Source organism: Populus euphratica, unplaced genomic scaffold, assembly GCF_000495115.2.
Source record: "Populus euphratica unplaced genomic scaffold, PopEup_1.0 scaffold71.1, whole genome shotgun sequence".
Taxonomy (NCBI): domain Eukaryota; kingdom Viridiplantae; phylum Streptophyta; class Magnoliopsida; order Malpighiales; family Salicaceae; genus Populus; species Populus euphratica.
Genome location: NW_011499949.1, coordinates 415,697 through 422,699, shown reverse-complemented (window position 1 = coordinate 422,699; position 7,003 = coordinate 415,697).

The window sequence follows — 7,003 nt, the reverse complement described above, 5'->3', positions numbered from 1 at the left end:
TTTCATTTATTTGATAGGCCTGCATTTAAAATGAACATTTACCATAAATTAAAGGTATCTTATATTATTAGATATATTATTATAAAATATGCTTTAGTTAAGGAGTTATTGATACTTCAAGTGCAAAATGATGATATAAAACCATGGTAAAAATGCACTTTTAAGTACTAATCACTTCGCCTCAAGAATATCCCACTTTAGAAAATCCACTTGATTTATAGACGATATAAAGCAATTTATTGTTAGAGCCCAACTAAAAAATAATGCCTCATATTTGTTCCTTCAAAGTTGAATAAGCTATCTTGAGGCTTTTCAGTTCGACCCTTATAACAACTTTTTCTTTTTTTTATCTACTCAAAGGCAACTTGGTTTGCCGAGTTTGTGGTTATGGCCTTCTTTATATGATTCCTCTTAATCACCCAATGCCTCTTAGAATGGATGCACATTATAAAAGTTTTCTAAAAAACAAGTGTTAGGAAGAATAGTTACATAACTAAACAAAAGGTAAAGATGAAGGTTCCTTGCATTAAATATTATTTGACTAGTTAGATCTAAATGACAGTTATAGCTTTCATTAGATTTCATTGAGATGTTTGACAGGATGGTGAAAATCTGTTTCAGCAATCTCACTACCTCAAGGCTAGCCTCTCCAATACATGACCAGGTGCCAGCAACATCCTCCACAAGTTGCCTCTTCTCCTTAGAGTGTGTTTGGTATTGTTATAGCTGTTGTGGTTTGAAAAAAATTATTTTATAAAAAGTACTTTTAATTGAGGTTGGTTTGGAAAAATATATGTTTGGTTAAAACTGTGGTTGAAATTGAGGTTGAATAAAAAATAGTTTAATGTGTTTAGTTAAAAGAATACTTTTCAAATTGAGGTTATATATATATAGATTGTTTTTAATTTAAATATTATAGATTTAACTACGGTTATTACATCATGAAATAAATAATACTTTATATAAAATATTTTATTATTATTCTATTAAAGCATTTACAATTCCATTACGTACAAAATTCATCCTATAAGAACTATAGTTTCTATAATTTTTTGAGTGTGTAATAAAATTAGATAAAATATTATCAGGAATAAAATTAAGATTACAGTGTGAGTGAATTTAATTCACTCTAAATTAATTTTTTTAAAAAAAAGCTATTCACTTAAAAAAATGAACAATGCGAGTGAATTTATAATTCACTGTACTGTTGTTTTTTTTAAAAACTATTCAATGAATAGTGCAAGTGAATTAAAATTTACTGTTCACTTAAAAAATAAATAGTGTGAGTGAATTTATAATTCATTGCACTATTTTTTTATTTTAAAAAAACTATTCAATGAATAGTGCAAGTGAATTAAAATTCACTCATACTGTTCACTTAAAAAAATGAACAGTGCGAGTGAATTTATAATTCATTGCACTGTTTTTTTAAAAAAAACTAAAATTATTCACGTGGACAGTGCAAATAAATTAAAATTCACTCGTACTATTTACTTAAAAAAGTACACAGTGAAGGAGAAAAGCAGCCAAGAGCTGTTTAGGCAAAACTTGCACTGTAAATGCTAATTGCACTGGCCCCACCAAAAATAAATTGTGGTTCTTTGTTATCAACCATTTACAGGCCACAGTTTGCTTTAAAAACAACCGCAGCTGCTTAAACAAACAGCCACTTAATCAAGATAAGGAAATTAAAGGGAGCTTAACCAAAGGTGAGGTTGACAAAAGCATCTTCAAACTCAATTTTCTCAAGAAAAACCCACGCAAAAAACCTAGTTATTGTAGCCTTTACCAGCAAAATGGAAAGTTGAGGCAAAGGAAATGCCACAATAAGAGCCTTTACAATCAAGACTATAACATTGGGCTCTATAAGGTTAGAGACCCTTATCCTTTTAAAACTGATAGGAATGCCTGTGATCACTTCAAGAAGGGGTCAAATCTACTTGATCCTTAGATGAGGAATATAACTTCCCCCAACTTTATTTTCTATAGGAGTTTTGACTCCTATTATTTTTTTCTTTTAGAACAGAGTTATTAGGAATAGAGAGTTCATCAATGGGGTAATTCTCCATCACTTTTTGAGCTCTACCTTAAACCAAGATAAGAGACAGACTTATTTGGTGAACTCTCTTCTATGAACCTCAATAAAGTTCCTCCCACTCTTTCAGTTGTTATCCCTGGATTAAAAAAAAGGAGAAGTTAGTAATAAACTTAGCAAGAAAGTGAGAATAAGGAAACTGCATACTTTGCAAAGTAGCTTGATAATATCCTTTGATCATCCTATTGACTTCATACTCAGTTAAAGTTAAAGTTAAAGCCAGCACAACACATGTTTTCTCTTCATCCGAGTTTAGATGAGGCTTGCAATTTACATCTGAGGGAGGAACCTTCTAATTATAAGAACAACCCTAGATTTATTGTATTCCACATTTAAAGTTGATTAGCCTGTTATACCTCACAGTTAACTATTTCCCCTTTATTTTTTTGACATGCGCAAACTTCCTATATAGAGTTCCCTTTATAGTTCATATAGGTTTATTGAAAAAGGTGAAAAACTAATGCATTTTGTTACCGCCATCAATGTCAATAACCAAATAATAGAAAATTTTAAAGACATTAATCATAAGCTTGATTCGACAAGCCCACAACACTTATTAAAGGTGGAAAAAGTGATCCCTATATTTGGATGCGGTTGACATAAACCCAATTAGTAGTATCTGAACACTTCCCTCATGAATCCTTTGAGAGGGAAGGAGTAACTCATCACATTCATGCAAAAAAGGGTTGTAATCTCAAAATAACCTTGGACATAGACCATAGTCTCCTAATTGATACGCTCAACCTGGTCAGGTATCTGAGTTATGCACTCTTTTGGCTGAAGGTGAGAAATGAATTTTATGACCTTTAAGCCTAAAGTGTTAGGAACGTCATCCTCAAGGATTTGAGGTAGCCTCCCTTCTATTATAATTCCTTCGTAATGGAAAAGTCAAAGATATTTTTCTGTTTGATAAAGTCAAATATATTTTTTCTCTAACAAAGTGAGATATATTTTTCCTCTAATTAAGTTAGAGATACTTTTCTTTTTGACAGAGAAGATGTTGGAATGTGATCAAGAAAAAAGTGAGAATGGGCTATAAAGACCTATTAGGTCCTTAAAAGAGAGGGCTCTCAATCTTCATTGTATGCTGTATATTTATTTTTAGAGTTTTTCTTTAAAATATTATTGTTTTTTCTCTAATAAAAATATTTAAGTATTAGAGAGTTTCTAACTTCACTAAAGAAGATCTTTTGCAAGTATTAGACATCAACCACCTTAATTAGAGAGAATGAATTTGATTGTCAAAACCAAAAAATTAACCGATTATTCAATATATAAAATTTGTTGTCAACCTATTTGAATTTTTTAGGATATGATCAATACCAAACACTACCCTAGTGTGGGGTGGTTTTGGCTGGGATATAATGAGTATGTTGTAGTGGATGTTGCCGGTATGGGTGTTGTTCCTGGAGGAATTGTTTGTGGAAACTTTAAGAGGCAAAGTTGGTCTATGTTCTTTATTTCCATTCTATAGTCCATTTGGTCGCCTTCGAATGAAATTGTCTTCAATGGAGCTCGATCTTCAAATAAGCAGTTCGAGATAATCATTCTTTGTCTTACCACTTGGTGTTGATGTATGGTCACAGGTTTCCAATACAGTGATGAAGACCTATTAGGCTATCGAGAACCAATTTCATGAATTCACCTTCTGTCAATATGCTTAAATGTGATATAAAAGGATCATCTATCGGCAAGCTAAGGTTGGCAGGTTTAGGTGGTTCACTACCTTCCCAACTCGCTTGGCATATTCAGATGCATGCACGCAACTTCTATTGGAAAAAGGGACTCCAGTGAGGCTGAACTTTTAGCAATCAACAAAGTTCTGCAACTGTCTGCTGCAGAGGACTCGATGTTTTGGGCATCGATGTTCTTGTCAAATCAGATTCAACAGCTGCAGAACTTTGTTGCGTACATGCATCTGAATATGGAGGTAATATCGGATGCATACATGAGTCCTGAAGCAACCTATGACATGTTCAATCTCTTCGATCTAACAACAGAGAGGATTCTTTAGCAAATTAAGGTGTCTTGAGAAAGGACATGCTAATCACTAGGTTTTAAGATCCCAAACCTTCTAAACAGGCTTCCTTATCCTTGATGGCTATTAGCCATTCCTCTGTCTTTGAAGTTTGTTGCTCTATATGCTTATCACAGAAAAAAATTAAAAAAAAAAAAAAACTAGGCAATACTTTGTATATAAATTAGTATAACAGATTGTTAAATTCCAGATTTTCTTTGTTCTTTCAACTTATTTTCTTTCTGAATCTTAACAGCCTGAACTTGTGAAATGACAGCTAACATATGCATCCTTTCAACTCTCTGGAGGAATATACCTGTTAGTCGCTCCATGAAAAATCAAGGAACTAGAAATGCTTGGTTGGTACAGGGTCGAGTTTCATTTCTTCTCTGCTCAAATCCGTCCAGCACTACGTAGCAAAACCTTCTACAATGCACACACAAGTTTTAGGATTAATAGAGCTCGACGCTTTACAGAATCACCGATAATGTGAAGTGGTGTGCCTTGTTGTTCAGTTCTCCGAAAAAAGTAAATGTTAAATATTAAGCATGGTACTCTAGTTCCAAGCTCCAAAACATCGCAAAGCTCGGAAGTATAAGAAGAGAGGAATTGAAGCAACACCATTCAATTTTTGCAGGATTAATTTTAAGATTCTATATTACAAATTATATTGTAGTTACAAAATATACTAAAACACTAAAACACTTAGAGAAAATATTATAGCTATTTACAATAAATTTTTTTTTCAATTATAGTATTTTGTACTCGAATTAATGACCAATTAATTAAAATTTATTAAGGAAAGAAAACATTCAATTAAAAAAACCAAAGTATAAAACAAAGAGGAATACCATGGTTAATCTCAAGTTTACTAAAAAAAGTTATGTTTAGTTCACCTACTTTTTTTCTTGCTCTGTAATTCTTATAGTTTTTGTTTTTATTTTTTTTTAATTTAAAACTTTATTTTCTTAACATTTAATTTCATGAGTTTGAGAGAGAGAATAAAAAATCATTGAAAATCTAATAAAAAATTTTCTCTAGTTTCGATCTACTATTTTATAACAAGATTAAAGTTAAAAAAACTTTTCAATAATACTTCTCTTATTAAGAGGAATCTAAGGATCAATAACACAGATTAAACTTTTTTGTTATTGGAACAAACCACTCTCCCTCCTCCTCTATTTATCATCAACTTTCTTTATCACTTCTTAAACTCAAGGACTACTGTAATAAAATGAAGTTTATGACATAAACAAAGTTTTGCACATGGACCAATATGAAAAAATAATAATTTAGGGGCCAAATTATATTTTGTGTACCTTTTGTGTTAAAGAGCTCTATTTATTCTTTTATGTCAAATTTTGGTCATTTTTTATTGTTTTAAAATAAACTAAAATTTAAATTTATAAAATTGATCATTGAGTTAATAACCGAATATTTTATAACATATAAGGTAAGTAAAGTAAAAGAGATTGAAAAAGACTTGGATACATAAAAACTTGAAAAACAAAATTGAAGTGAAACACGAGTGGAGTGACATCTTATTGAGTGTAAATACATAAAAAAGTGTGTAAAGATATATTTTCTTGTTATTAACATAATTTTTAGATTTTAACTATATCTTTCAAAGGTGATACATCCATATTTAAAGAGAGGAAAAACCAAACTTTTATGTTATGGGCCAAGCAACAACAACATGAAAAGATGATTTTAAGATTTGATAAGTGGCTTAAAAAAAAAAAGGTTCATAATGCTAAGAGGCAAGAAAAATTAAGGTTTTAAGCTCCAAAAGCTGATAGTGAAAGGGCTTCTACGAGTGTAGTAAAGTTTTTGTATGAGTTTTGGATGAGTTTTGTATTTGTTTCTTTATAATTTGTGAATTTTTTTATTTATAAGGGATTTCTTTTCTATAAGGAAAATATAAGTGACAATAATTAGAACTATTTATGATAGCAAAGGAATTTATATTGGATAAGTTTGACAACTTAATAATTCTTATCTAATGTGAAAATAAAATCAACAATTTTTTCCTAGTGCTATAAGAAAACATGGAGGAAGAAACAACAATCCTAGGCTTTCTAGGATATTAAGTTAGTTACAAAGTCTTCCAAGTAAGGGGAAAAATTAGGTTTTAGGCTATTTTAATTCATTACATGCGGCATTATTGTTCAAAATACTAGAATTAGGTTTTTCATGTTTAGGGCTTATTTTTAAGTATTTTGGATTTTATTTAAATGAGGCTTAATATCATTCTATTAGGGTTAAGTTAATCTTTAACGTTATAAATACTTTTTTTTTATAAGTTTTACAATTCAAATTATTGAGATACATTATTGTTGCTTATTTTAGTGTATATGAGGAAAATTCATAGTTTTTGGTTCGTCATTGAATTGTCATGATTTATCAATAGTTAATTTCTTTGTGACTTTTTTCTTATATTTCTCATTCATGATTATCTATAATTGTTGGGGTTGTTCTAATTTTATTATTGGATTTTTATTAACCAAATCTGATTTTAGCTTTCTTGAGGTTGTTCTTTCTTACTTCTGGTGATGTGAACCTTATGAATATAAAAATTCAGAAACCCACAACAAGGTAGATAAACAACCCAAAAAAGCTAAAATTCAAGTTTGGGTAGCAAAACTTTGACTAGAAATAACCCCATACCTAAGAACTAAATATATTGAAAATTACATTTGGACCCGTTGATTATAGAGAATTAAGAAGTCGAAGTATGCGAAAACACCACAAGGCTAGTTATATGATTAGTACTTAAAAGTGTATTTTTATCATGGTTTTATATCATCATTTTGCACTTGAAGTATCAATAACTCCTTAACCAAAGCATGTTTTATAATAATATATCAAATAATATAAGATACCTTTAATTT